The sequence below is a fragment of the Silene latifolia genome, chromosome 9, assembly GCF_048544455.1.
Source record: "Silene latifolia isolate original U9 population chromosome 9, ASM4854445v1, whole genome shotgun sequence".
Lineage (NCBI taxonomy): Eukaryota > Viridiplantae > Streptophyta > Magnoliopsida > Caryophyllales > Caryophyllaceae > Silene > Silene latifolia.
In genome coordinates, this window is record NC_133534.1 from 163,116,560 (window position 1) to 163,130,558 (window position 13,999).

General features: G+C 39.0%; 2 non-coding genes across 2 annotated transcripts; both read left to right on the forward strand.

Moving 5' to 3' along the window:
- The first annotated feature begins 237 nt into the window (after positions 1–237).
- On the forward strand, positions 238–344 carry LOC141603032 (small nucleolar RNA R71). The gene has a single exon (XR_012524931.1). It is a non-coding gene; the product is annotated as a small nucleolar RNA R71 (small nucleolar RNA).
- An 8,500-nt stretch (positions 345–8,844) lies between these two features.
- LOC141603735 (small nucleolar RNA R71) lies at positions 8,845–8,951 on the forward strand. The gene has a single exon (XR_012525592.1). It is a non-coding gene; the product is annotated as a small nucleolar RNA R71 (small nucleolar RNA).
- The last annotated feature ends 5,048 nt before the right edge of the window (positions 8,952–13,999 follow it).

Genomic DNA, 13,999 nt, shown 5'->3' on the forward strand with positions numbered 1-13,999 from the left:
ATGTGAGCACTAAGTTGAGCACCCAATTGAGTAACGGAATCCACTTCATACTTTCCTCCTCTAGTAGCCTTGCGAGGCCTACTATATTGTGAATTATGGACCGCCATTTCCTCAATCTTGTTCCATGTTTGATTGTCATCAACTTCGGTGAACATTCCATTTGATCCCATATTGAGAATGTTCCTTGAATCTTCATATAAACCATTCCAAAATTGTTGCACTAAAAACCATTCGCTAAGTCCATGGTGAGGACATGAGCGACAAATACCTTTGAACCGCTCCTAAGCTTCATACAAAGATTCTTCATCCCTTTGCTTAAAACCCGTAATTTGAGCTCTTAGCATGTTAGTCTTTTCCGGTGGGTAGAATTTTTTGTAGAAAGCTAGAGCTAGCTTCTTCCAAGAATCTATTCCAAGGGTGGCCTTATCAAGGCCCTTCAACCATTGCTTTGCGGTGCCGATTAACGAAAAAGGAAATAAGACCCATCTTATTTGGTCTTGAGTCACGCCCGTTTGAGAGATAGCTTCACAATAATCGCAAAAGGTTTCCATATGAGAATGAGGGTCCTCACTAGGCATTCCCCCGAATTGGCTCCTCTCAACTAGTTGGATGAAGGCGGACTTGGCAATAAAATTACCGGTGAGATGTTGCGGTGTAGGAGTACCATTTGGTAAATCCTCCTCGGTGGGTATAGAGTGTGACGAGAATTTAGGCATTGTAGGTGGATTTTGTGGGATATTGTGTAATGGGTTTTCTTCTCCTTCTATTGCGAAAGGATTGACAAACTCACTAGTGGGTTGAACAACTTCACCAACACCTCCCAAATTCCTCCTAACAAGTCTCCTATTATTCGTCAAGGTTCTTTCGATTTCACGGTCAAAAGGTAACAAATCTCTTTGTAACCTTCTAGACATGCAAAATATCAAACAACTCGAAAACAATTAGAACAAACCTTGAGGAGTTTTACTTCCCCAAGGTGAAGAAGACACAACTAATAACAATAAAAGAAATCTTAAATCAATTAAACACCGTCCCCGGCAACGGCGCCATTTTTGATCGAGTCCATTTCGTGTTCACAATTAAGCATATGTGGTCGTTGGTCAATGGTCGATACAAAACACAATTTATACTCCACAAACAACTCTACAATTAGTAAAGAGGCAAGTAAAGGTCGGATCCCAAGGGACGGGTATTGAAATGAGAATTCTATTGTAACTAGTAGTGTCTAAGGGGTGTCACAAATTGGGTTGATGTAGAAGGTTACTAAACTAAAATAACAATGAAGATAAACTAGCAAGATGAATAAAATAAGGGGGTGTAAACAATTGATTAAAAGCACTAGGGTGTCATGGGTTCATAGGGGAATCATGGGATATGATCATACAAACATGTTCTCAAATTATAAGCAAGCAATTATTGTTGTGATGGATTGAGTTGGGTTATATCTTACAATCCTAGGAAAGTTTGGGTCCCGGAGCCGAATCGATTAGATTGTACAACACCTACAAGTCGACTTAATCTTTCCTACTCAACACATGCATGGTCTAACAAGACTCGAGTTGGGTTATGTCTTACAAGTCTCATTGAAAAGATAAGAGATGATAGTAAATGCAAGGATTCATAGGCTTAGCATTTCATCAAATATAACATGTGCATGTATTAAGATCAAAACAAGCAAGCAAATATATTATGAAAGCATATTGATTTAAGCATGAATCATCCCCATGATGGTTTCCTCTAATCACCCATTAAACCCTAGCTAAGAGACTACTCACTCATTATCATGTTGATCATGTTAGCAAGGTTGTCAATCATACCAACAATATGAAACATGATGAATAAATGAAAGTAATTAGCAATAATTAAAAAGGGATTAAGAGATTATACCTACTAATGATTCCAAAATAATGATGCAAAGAATAATAGAAGAACTTGATGATTGATGGAAGGTTGTCAATCTCCCAATAAACCCAATAATCTTCTAATTACCCAAAATAAAGGAAGAACAAGAGAGAGATTAAAGAACTAAAACTTGGATTAAAACTTGATTAATACTTGATTACAATATTGAAGAGAGATTTGATTGATATTAACTACTCTAAATATTGATAAGAAGAACATGCTCCTCTAATTAGCCTAATGGGGTATTTATAGTGAAAATTAGGGAGGATGCATTAGGGTTAACTAAGGGCTAAACTAGTAATTACACTTTTTAAGTTGAGCAAGGAGAATCCGGTATTTTCTGAGAGAAGGGCTTCTCTTTTCGTAGCTTGAAGAATGAAAAACGTGCTGTACTGAAATCCGTGCGGATTGGAGTCGGGACGGCCGGATCTGGGCTGAGGAATCCGAGCGGATTCAAGAGAGGGACGCTCGGATTGTGCTGGGGGAATCCGAGCGGATTCCAAGGTGGGACGCTCGGATTGGGCTGGACGGGCGGGCGGATTTGGTACAATCCGTTCGGATTGTTGGTCAGCTTCAATTCTTCTTCTTTTCTTCCCTTTTCTTCATAAATTCCTTGGGGATTTCCTCGGGGACTCAAGGATCCTTTTCTCAACATTGCTCTTCTACTATGATATGTACAAAGGCCTTCTAGTCTTGTCTCTCCTTGATGCTTGGTCATTGAATACAATCAATTTAGCCTCGTTTTGCCATGAGAATGCAAGATTCTTACTCCTTTCCTACCAAGGGATCAAAATCTCAAAGAATATGCAAAACAAAGAACTAAAGATAAGAAATGACCCAAATAGGCACTAAAAAGCATGGAAACAATGGTAATTCGGGGGCTAAATATGCGCCAATTATGGTCACATCACATGGTTTCAAGGGTCACCTTGGAATAAATGGTGGCCAAGGAGTTATCACACCACAAGGTACTCTTGACTAGGCCTTAATCTATGGGTCAAAGGATATTAGCTTGACACATCCGAGGTATTTTAGAAGCATTCTAATGACCAAAGTCTTAAGAAGAAAAGGTATCTACAAGGGCCTTATATACGCTTGTCAAGCTTCCCAAATAGATGTTTTCACAAAATTTTCTAAAATGCAACTATATGCCATGATGCAACTAACATTTGTACAATCTAATGCAAATGTTTCTATCAACTAGTATGTCATATAAGCTAAATGCAACTCCTAAAATTACATTGGTGTATACCGCATCAATCAAAATAAAGCCACATAGTCATTAACATAGAGAGGAAGAAGGAGATTGGAAAGATCATACCATGCGATCTTCATAATCCTCATGCCTCGGATGTGGCGTAGTCGATCAATGTGAAAGAAGGATAAACAAACAAACAAATAAACAAACAAGTATATACAATTCTACACTATAAAGGAATGAACATGTTGTATGGTTTTTGTTTTTGTGAAATAAAAGAACATATTTTTGTATTTTTCAAAGTTTTTCAATTTTTTTAATTTTTGATTTAAAAGTCAAGTTAGAATTCCCCATCCCCACACTAGTATAGGAATTGTCCTCAGTGGCCAAAACGATAGGAAACTATGCAAGCTAAATGAGAATGCATAATTTTTACACTAATATGCAAACTATATGACATATACACAAGTGATGCAATCTAAGTTACACTATATGAGGCATGACTTTATTGGTTGGAGAGCTAATATAGATTAACTCCCAATGCTTGTGTTTGAACTTCCCCAAACCAAGTAAGATACTATTTCTAGTGTAAAAATGGGGGAGTTCATGCACAAGTATGCAATGCATGAAACTAATTGTCATTTTGGATTTTCAAAAGTGGGAACAATATGAGACACCTCAATGGAACCGAGGTGGGAGTCCTCTAAGTGTTGTTATCTAGGACTTGAAACCAATTATCAAGATTAAAACAAATTAAAACAAGAGACATAAACAAAGCTAGAGGAGGTGTAGGAAAGTCACAATGGATTGTGGCATCCTACAAAAGCTTGTCAATCCTCAATTGTCGCTCATTGCGATATCCTAATCACTATCATTGTTATCATCATCAACTTTATCATTATCGTCATCATCATCTACCTCCATGGACCCCGAGGCTTCACCATCTTCATCATCACTTGAACTTTGCACTTCTTCCTCTTCTTCCTCATGGCAAGAGTCATCACCTCCCTCGTCATCAACAACAATCTCCTTCCCCTTAGCAACTTCATTATCCATGTTGGCATCTCTAGAAGCATTTGGGAAGAACACCTCACTATCCGCCCAACTAGGCAAAGGACATGATGGATCAAGTAGTCCTTGCCTAGCTAAGTGTAGGAGGGGCGGATATTGAGCTCGGTAAGCATTGACCTGATCCTCATGAGCTTCCTTATGCATATGTTGCAATAGATGAGTCAAGTAGTCATTGTCTACGACGACATTTGAGCCACTTGGTGTGAATTCATGGTAGGCAAATGGATATGGTGGAGTCACAATGGAGGAGGAGGAGGAGGAGGAGGGCTAGGCATGCGACTCCCTATGTTGCTTCATAATCATCTCGGCTTCATCGGAGACGAGTAGTAGGTAGCTTGGACTTTGGACATTGATGCGGCATATCTTGCTAGGAAAGATGAAGGACTTAGCATCTTTAGTGAGCCAATCATACTTGTTGTCAATACTATCATTCTTGACCCATTGGAACTTGTTGATCATAGTGGCCAAATCAAGAAGGTTGCCTCCTTTAACCGGTTTATATGTCTTGTCTTTGTTGAAATCCGGGTTAAAGTGTTTGGCTAACCATGTTACTAAGCCTCCGTTGACAATAAAAGCCGCTCCTTCTTTACCATTATCAATTTCAAGCCACCGATCAAGTAAGAGTTGAAGTATGTTGTATTCCTTGGTGAACCTTTTATTGATATTCATGGTAGATTCAAGGTAGACAAAATCGAGCTTGGTAAGGTGATTGGTGCCTTTTCTTGCAATCAAAGTGTTGTCCACAAACTTGTGCCATACTTTTATACCCGGATGGTGGATATATAGAACATGGCACTCCTGGAAAGACTCAAATTTTCGCCCGGTGATCACTTTCCAAAGGGGTGCGGCATCATATTGTGAAGGATTTTTCTCATAATGATAATGTTCTTCAAGACCAAACACTTTGCCAAACTCACTCATATACATTCGTCTATCCTTGTTCTCAAGGCGGAATTCAACATTTTTCCGAGTATCTACCTTAGTCACCTTTAAAGAGCTTATGAACTCCATGGTAAGGGAAGGGTAAGTCAATTCTTGCATTTCAAAGAGGGAAAGTAATTTCATGGACTCGAAAAATATCTTAGTTCTCCCAAGCACAACCAATTTGTCTAAGACATCTTGGCATATAAACTTGGTAGCAATAATGGTCTTCTTATTAAGGGATACAAATGCTTTCCTATGAGAATCGTTTATGAAAGTTACCTCCGGATAATCTTGCAATTGTCCTATGACCGGAGTAGGTGTAGCTTCCACCATAGGAGTAGCAATTTCTTGAATCTCCACCCTTGGTTGATGCACTACCATAGCCTTTGAGGAAAGAAGAGCTTGTTGCTTTTGGATAAATTTGAGGTTGTGGGTGCCTTGTTTCCACCTTTTGTTCTTGCCATGTTGTTCTCCTTGTCAAAATTGTATCAACAAACCAATATTGTGCTTGAATGCTCCTTGTTTCCTCAAGCTTCAATCAATTCCCAATCGATTTTAGGATTTTCGAAATTGTCTTTAAACCCTAGAAAATCGATCCAATTTGTGAGGATTTTGATGTTTGGATGGCCTTTTGTTTATAAAGGAGTAGTTTAATCTTGATTTGAGGAAGTTTTATTTTGATTTGGGTGAATTTGGTTGAGTAATTTGTGTTTTGTTGATGAGGGGATTGAGGGTTTTGAGGGAGAAAGGGTGTGTGTTTGTGTTTGTATAAGATACAAATGAATTGGGGAAGGAAGGAGGATCCCGTGTTTTTGGCTAAGTAGCAGCGGGGGATGAGCGTCTTGGACTGGGGACGCTCGGATCCTCAGTCAGTGCAGCCTGTTTTTCTAACCCGTGCTGGGACGCACGGATTCTGTTGGAGACGAGCAGATCTTTTCTCTAGGGACGCTCGGATCCTCCAGAGGACGCTCAGATTCATAGTCAGTGTGAACCTTAAATTTTTTAGCATGCCAGGACGCGCAGATCCTTACCAAGACGAGCGGCTTCAGGACTGGGACGGGCTTCTTCAATATAGTCTGCTTAGATTTTGCAACAGACCCAATTCTTCAATTTTAGCACTCCCAAGACCCTCGTCCTGGAGCCAGGATGCTCGGATCATAGCCAGCTTGAGCGGATTCCCTCCTGGGACGCCCGGGTTCTCCTCTGCACCCACGAGTTCAGTTCCACCCGTGGGGATCTTCATTTCCCGTATCATTTTTTCTTCGTTCCTTTGTTCAACATTGTGGGTGCACTATGATGGATCGGCTTGCCTTAGCATTTGCTATCCCCACACTAAATCAAACACTACACATCAAAACACATTAAAATACCTCCCTCACTTTCTCTCATAATGAAAATCTTGATCAAAGTATGAAATTGCAAATCCAAAATTGACAAAAAAATGCAATAAATGAAATAAATGCTAGTTAAAGGGTTAGAAATTTACAAATGGTGGTTTAGGGAGGACTCCATCAAACTCTCATTCTTTGAATGAGATGTCAAGGGGGCATAGCCAATGTGTTGTTGATGTTGCTCAACACCTTGTAGAAGTAGTCGAAGGCTTGTTCATTTTCATTGTAAAGATCTTGCATAGACCTTTCCACATTGTGTTCTTCATGATGGTGACCCATATCAAAGTGATGACGAGGATCAACAAAGCCTTGGTCTATGGTCATAGCATTGTCAATGTAGGGATTTACCAATCCTTCAAATTCGTCATCCCATAGACCACAAACTTCACTAGCTTACTTCGCAATGGTATCATGAGTTGACAAGAGCAACTCGTCTTCCTTGTTGTCATGGCCAATAAGGCCTTCTTCCTTGCTTGTCATGGTTGAGCTATTCAAACTCTCATTGTTGAGGAAATTTCCTTGCGCTCTGGATAGAGCATCTTGAGTGTTATCCACTTCCTTCTTCCATATGGGTGGTGATTCATTACCTATAGCTTGATCTTTGCATTGAGATGCCAACTTCTTCCTATCACTTTCTCGTCTATAATGGTCGATCATGAAACATGGCTCATGTAGTCGAGGAGCTCTCATTGTTTTGTCAAGATTAAAAGTGATTGTCTCATCCCCTACTTCAAGTGTGAGCTCTCCATGTTTCACATCAATTACCGCTCCCGCTGTATTCAATAAAGGTCTTCCTAAAATGATAGGAATGTTGGAATCATCTTCCATGTCTACAATAACAAAGTCTGCCGGGATGAAGAACTTGCCAATTCTTACGGGCACATCCTCCCATACTCCTAAAGGTATCTTTGCTGATCGATCCACCATTTGATGCGTAATGTTGGTGCACTTGAGTTCTCCCATTCCTAGCCTCTTGCACACCGAGTATGGTATGACACTTACACTTGCTCCAAGGTTACATAATGCTTTGTTGATTGTAATGTCGCCAATGGTGCATGGAATAGAGAAACGTCCCGGATCTTTGAGTTTTGGAGGGGAACTCCCTTGTAGAATAGCACTACTCACTTTGGTAAAATCAATAGTCTCTAGCTTCCGGATGGATTTCTTCTTGGTAAGAATGTCTTTCATGTATTTTGCATAGGCCGTAACATGATTGATCAATTCCGTGAATGGGATTGAGACTTCTAAGTTCTTCACAATCTCCATGAACTTTCCAAGTTGTTCATCAAACTTAGGCTTAGCTTGACGACTTGGGAATGGAAGTCTAATCACAATAGGCTCTTTCTCCTTAGCCTTCTCTTCACTCTTCTTCTTTGAAACTTCATTGGTGGCGGGTTCTTCTTCCTTATAGTTCTCCACAACTCTTTGCTTGTCACTAGCATTCTCAATATCTCTATCAATTTGCTTCTTTGGCCCTTCATATCTTGTACCACTCCTCAAATGGATGGCACTCACGGTCTCATGTCTTGGGGGATTACTTTGAGGTGGTAATTGCCCCTTTTGTCTTTGAGAGTTAGAAGATGCTAATTGAGTCATTTGGGTTTCTAGCATTTTGGTGTGGCCTAGTATGTTGTTGATGGTGATGTCTTTGGCTTCGCTATCTTTTTGCATTTGGGTGAAAAATTCTTATTGATTTTTTTTGCATTTGGAGGACCTCTTTTTGAACATCAAAGCTTTGGTCATTGGGTTGATTGTAAGAGGATTGATTTTGATAACCTTGGCTTTGGTTGTAAAAGAGTCTTTGAGCTTGATTTCTCATTGGAGGTGGGGTGTATGTCGGTTGAGGGTTTTGAACATTTTGGCTTTTGTATGAAAGATTTGGATGGAATTTGGTATTCTCATTGCAATAGTTGGAATAAAAGGTGCCACTTTTGTATGCTTGGAAAGCATTCACTTGTTCCCCTACATTTACTTTGGTCATGTCCCAAAGTTCCACAACTCTCACATACTCCACTTGGAATTGAGGATGATGCCACCATAGCATTAACATGTTGTTTGGGTGATTTGGAAGCTTCATCAAGCTTAGCCATGGCCTTCTCAAACTTCAAATTGATGGTGTCAATATGAGCACTTAGTTGAGCACCCAACTGAGTGATGGAATCTACCTCATGCTTTCCTCCTCTAGTAGCCTTTCGAGGCCTACTATATTGTGAATTATGAACCGCTATCTCTTTGATTTTGGTCCATGTTTGATTGTCATCAACTTCGGTGAACATTCCATTGGATCCCATATTGAGAATGTTGCGGGAGTGTTCATATAGATCATTCCAAAATTGTTGGACAAGGAACCACTAGCTAAGTCCATGGTGTGGACAAGAACGAAAAGTGTCCTTAAATCTCTCCCATGCTTCATACAATGATTCCTCCTCTCTTTGCTTAAACCCGGTGATTTGGGCTCTCAACATGTTAGTCTTCTCCGGAGGATAGAATTTCTTGTAGAAAGCAAGTGCTAACTTCTTCCATGAATCAATACAAAGGGTAGCCTTGTCTAGGCTCTTTAACCATTACTTTGCGGTACCAATCAAAGAAAAAGGAAATAATACCCATCGGATTTGGTCTTGAGTAACTCTGGTTTGAGAAATCAAATCACAATAGTCACAAAAAGTCTCCATATGTGAATGAGGGTGTTCACTAGGCATCCCTCCAAATTGACTTCTCTCAACTAGTTGTATGAATGCAGATTTGGCAATGAAATTACCGGTTAAATATGGTGGTGTAGGAGTACCATTTGGTAGGTTATCCTCGGTTGGTACGGAATGTGATGAAAATTTAGGCATTGTGGGTTGATTTTGTGGTGGGTTTTGTATTGGGTTATCCTCTCCTTCTCTTGCAAAAGGGTTGGTAAACTCAATGTTATTTGGTTGAATGTCCACAATCTCTCCAATACCTACAACTCTTGAAGTACCTCTAGCAACTCTTCTATTGTTGGTTAAGGTTCTTTCAATCTTTAAATCAATAGGTAATAAATTACCTTGTGATCTCCTAGTCATGCAAAAGATCAAACAACTTGAAAACAATTAGAACAACCTTAAGGAGATTGACTTCCCCATGGTAAAGAAAGACACAACTAAAAATAATTAATGAAAATCAAATCAATTTAACATCATCCCCGGCAACGACGCCATTTTTGGTGTGGATTAAAACTCGTCGTCGAAATCTACCAACCAAAACAATATTTATAACTTCACAAACTACTCTTAGTAAAGAGGTAAGTAAAGGTCGGATCCCAAGGGACAGGTATTGATGAGGATTCTCAATTGCAAGTAGCTATGTCTAAGGGTATCACAATTTGGGTTGAGGTAGGAGATAAACTAAATTAATCAAGATGAATAAAAACAAAGTAAAGAAAATAGAGGGGTTGTAAACAATTGATTAAAGGCACATGGGTTCATAGGGGATTCATGGGAGTTGATCATACAAACATATTCTCAATTAGTTAACAAGCACTTATTGTTGTGATGAGATCGAGTTAGTGTATATCTTACAATCCCTAAGAAGGTTTAGGTCCTCGAGCCGAATCGATTAGATTGTACAACATCTACAAGTCGACTTAATCTTTCCTATCCAACTTTATGCATGGTATAATGAGGCTCGAGTTGGTTTAAATGCTTACAAGCCTCATTGAAAAGATAGGTGATGCGTAAAAAATGCAAGGATTCATAGGCTCGCATTTCATCAAACATAACATGTGCATAAGTTGAAATCACAACAAGCAAGCAATTTAATTATGAAAACATATTAGATTAAGCATGAATCATTTCCCCATGTTTGTTTCCCCTAATTCCCCATTAACCCTAGCTAAGGAGACTACTCACTCATGATCAAGTTTAGCATGCTAATAAGATTGTCAATCATACTAACAAAGCAAAACATGATGAACAAATGAAAGTGATTAACAATAATTAAATAAGATTAAGAGAGAATTATACCTATAAAGATGATTCCAAATAATAAAGCAAAGAATAATAGAAATACTTGATGATTGATGGAAGGTTGTCAATCCTCCAAATAAACCCAAATAATCATCTAATTACCCAAAATAAAGGAAGAACAATAGAGAAATTAAGGAAAGATTAAGATGTGATTAATGTTGAGAAATGTATTACAACTAAATTAAGATTAATTTGAGAATAGATTAAGAGAGCGTAAGAGTTGATTAAGGAATCATGCTAATCTAGGTAGTACAAAGGGGTATTTATACTAAATATTTGGTACAAAGATTAGGGTTACTAAGGGCTTAAATGACTATTAAGACCATAAGAAAAGTTGAGGAAATGCTACTCCCGAGGGAAATAAGCGGATCCTCTTGATAGTCCTGCCTCGGTCCGCTCGTCCCGTGGTATGGCAAGGGCTCTTCTAACTTGTGATCCGCTCGGATCCTAAGGAAGACGCTCGGGTTCTGGCACTGCAATCCGCTCGTCCTGGGAACAAGACGCCCGGATCATGGTGCTTTGAGCCGCTCGGATCGTGCTCGATCCGCTCGGTTTCCTGGACGGAGTGCTTCTCTTCTTTTCCTCCTTAACAATCCGCAAGGATCATGTCGGGGATACAAGGATCCTTTCATCATTGCCCATTTCACTTTATTATCTACTTAGGCCTCTAGTGTTGGTCTTCTCTTTGATGCTTGGTCATTGGATGCGATCCATTTAGCTCCATTTCGCCTCATAAATGCAAGGTTAGCAATCCTTTCCTACCAAGGAGACAAAACCTCAAAGAATATGCAAAATGGGAAACTAAAGATAGTAAATGACCCAAATAAGTGCTATAAAGCATCGGAACGAGGTAAATTCGGGGACTAAATGTGCTCAAATATGAGTCACATCAGTTGGCAAAATACAGGTCAGCCGGGCGATTTGTAGTATGAAAGTATGGACTAATAACTGAGTAAAAATGTATACAATAGAGTGAGAGTGTGTGAGTAATAATGATGTCCCCGTGTCTTCTTTCCTCTTTCAATTTATAGTAGCCTTCAATTGTAACACCCCCAAATTTTGGCTAATTAAAACCTTTATTGTTACAAATAAAATGCCAAAACTCGGAGATGTTAACTAACAGTAACCAAAGTAGTACAATCTCAAACCAAAACAAAAGTACTTCAACTTAAATAAGTATAAAGTTTACAACCCTGATATAAAAATCCAAATGGCAAATATTTAAAATACGACAACATAAAACTTAAAAGTCTAGAAATCCGAATAATTTTATTAAATAGCTCAAGAAAATCCAAGGGTAAGCTAGATCGCATATCACAATCCCATGTCCCGCGCTAATCATCCATACCTCTAGTAATTTATTTAAAACAAAACAAATATCAACGGAAAGGTTAAGTAAGTACGACCCGAATCTAGTAAGACACTTTTAAAACTCATTTGAATATATTTTACTTGCTGGTTTTCGCAAACAGAGTAAAGGCAATTTAAAACTTTGTCAGAAAATAAAAGCAGCGTAAGACAAAGTAGGTAAAAGAGTATACAGAGAGAGAGAGAGAGAGAGAGAGAGAGAGAGAGAGAGTTTCATCCGATGTCCAGATAGAACATGATAGTGGAAGTACACAGTTCAGTCACCTCTTTTAGCGCTAACAGGAAACACAACTATGAACCAAGTAAGGAGCATAAATTAATTACTCAGGAGGAGCCCAATGTCTATAAGTATGTATACCGTCTATAAGTATTGATACAAAATAAAGGTTTTCCATAAACCATTAGGACTAGTTTATTTCTTTGTTAGATTATTACTAGTTTATTTATTTCCTGATTCCAGTTAGAATAAGTAAGGTGATTGTAGTAACTTTAGAAAAGACAATTAGAATGGGTTTAAGCAAGTGTTTGGGTAAAATTTAGCTAGTGTTTTACGTAGGTTTGGCTTGTTTAGCAGGTCGATCTATTAGTATAAATAGGGAGTCAGTTGTATTGTTTACACATCGATTGAGAATTAATAAAAGTAAAAGATGTTGCTTTGTTTGGTGTTTACAAGTTCTGTAAACCTTAGGATCGGCGCGTTTCGTTCCATCCTCCTTATTTTTGATGCGTTTCAGACATTAACACGATTGATAGCAATAGGTCTTGCGGTTCAATCACCATTGTTCGATCTATAGGTCTAGATCGCGCAAATATCCCATTGTTTCGATTTCTAGACAGATTTCGAAGCAAATATCTCTCATTTCATTATTGTTTCTTATTCAATAAACCGCTTCCGCGCAATTTTCGTATCAAGTATGCATACCCTCTGTAGCACCCCAAGTGTTTGAGAGGAGATTTGTCCCACATCGGGAAAGTAAGGAGTTTATGATATGTTTATAAAGGATTCTACCCACCACTTAGTAACAAGGCCTTGTACTTTTGGGCTTAAGTGAGGACAATAATGGGCCCAAAGGTGTACACCATCTTATTGGGGTTGTGTTACGACGGTGGCGGGTCGGGTTGTTATAAATGGTATCAGAGCAACGCTGCCACCGTGTGGTGAGCCTGTGGTCGGGAGTACCCGGGTCACACACCTAGCGGGGGAGGATTCTTGGCTTGGCTGTGGTCAGCCTCTGGGCACAATGAGGACGTTGTGTTATTTAAGTGGGGGAGTTTGTAACACCCAAAGTATTTGAGAGGAGATTTCTCCCACATCGGGAAAGTAAGAAGTTTATGATATGTTTATAAAGGATTCTACCCACCACTTAGTAACAAGGCCTTGTGCTTTTGGGGTTAAGTGAGGACAAATAATGGGCCCAAAGGTGCACACCCATCTTATTGGGGTTAGGATGGTGGCGGGTCGGGTTGTTATACCCTCACTGCGGCCTACAGTGAGAAGAACATAGGGGAGGGTTCGATCAACTACCCCAAGAGTATAAGTAGTAGTAGTAGCAGCAAGAATCTCACTATGAGACAGATGGAATCATCGGGATAAAATAAACGTAGTTGTCAAGACAGTTATAATAAAGATAGTCTATAAGTGAGAGTAGTTTAAGCCAGTATAAATAATTCAAGGTAGTAATGTCAAATATTATTGTATAAAGAAAAATAATAACATTTGAGGAGTAAATAAAATTCATTTAGTAAATACATTTGCATAAGCGGAAGTTTTAGAAATAATTAGAACGAGAGACGCAACCGTACTTACCTCGAAAAAGCAAGCAAATAGTCACACAAGAGAAAGAAGCTAAAATCGCTCCTCGACCCACTCGGTCTCTACAATAATTAATATGTAACAATTAATAACTAGCTAAGAGGAATACTTTATTATACGACTTGGTTTTATTATTGCTACGATAGTTAAGCTACCCGACTCAACCCGTCTCATACACAACATATTTAACTAACCATAAGTGGGTAATATAATAAAACTCATATGGGTTAACACATCACCCATACTCTGTGTAATCCACGTCCAAGCCATATATACATGCACGTACACTCTATGAACCACAACCTCATTCCTTAAATACGCAACAAATCTCGATGTCGTT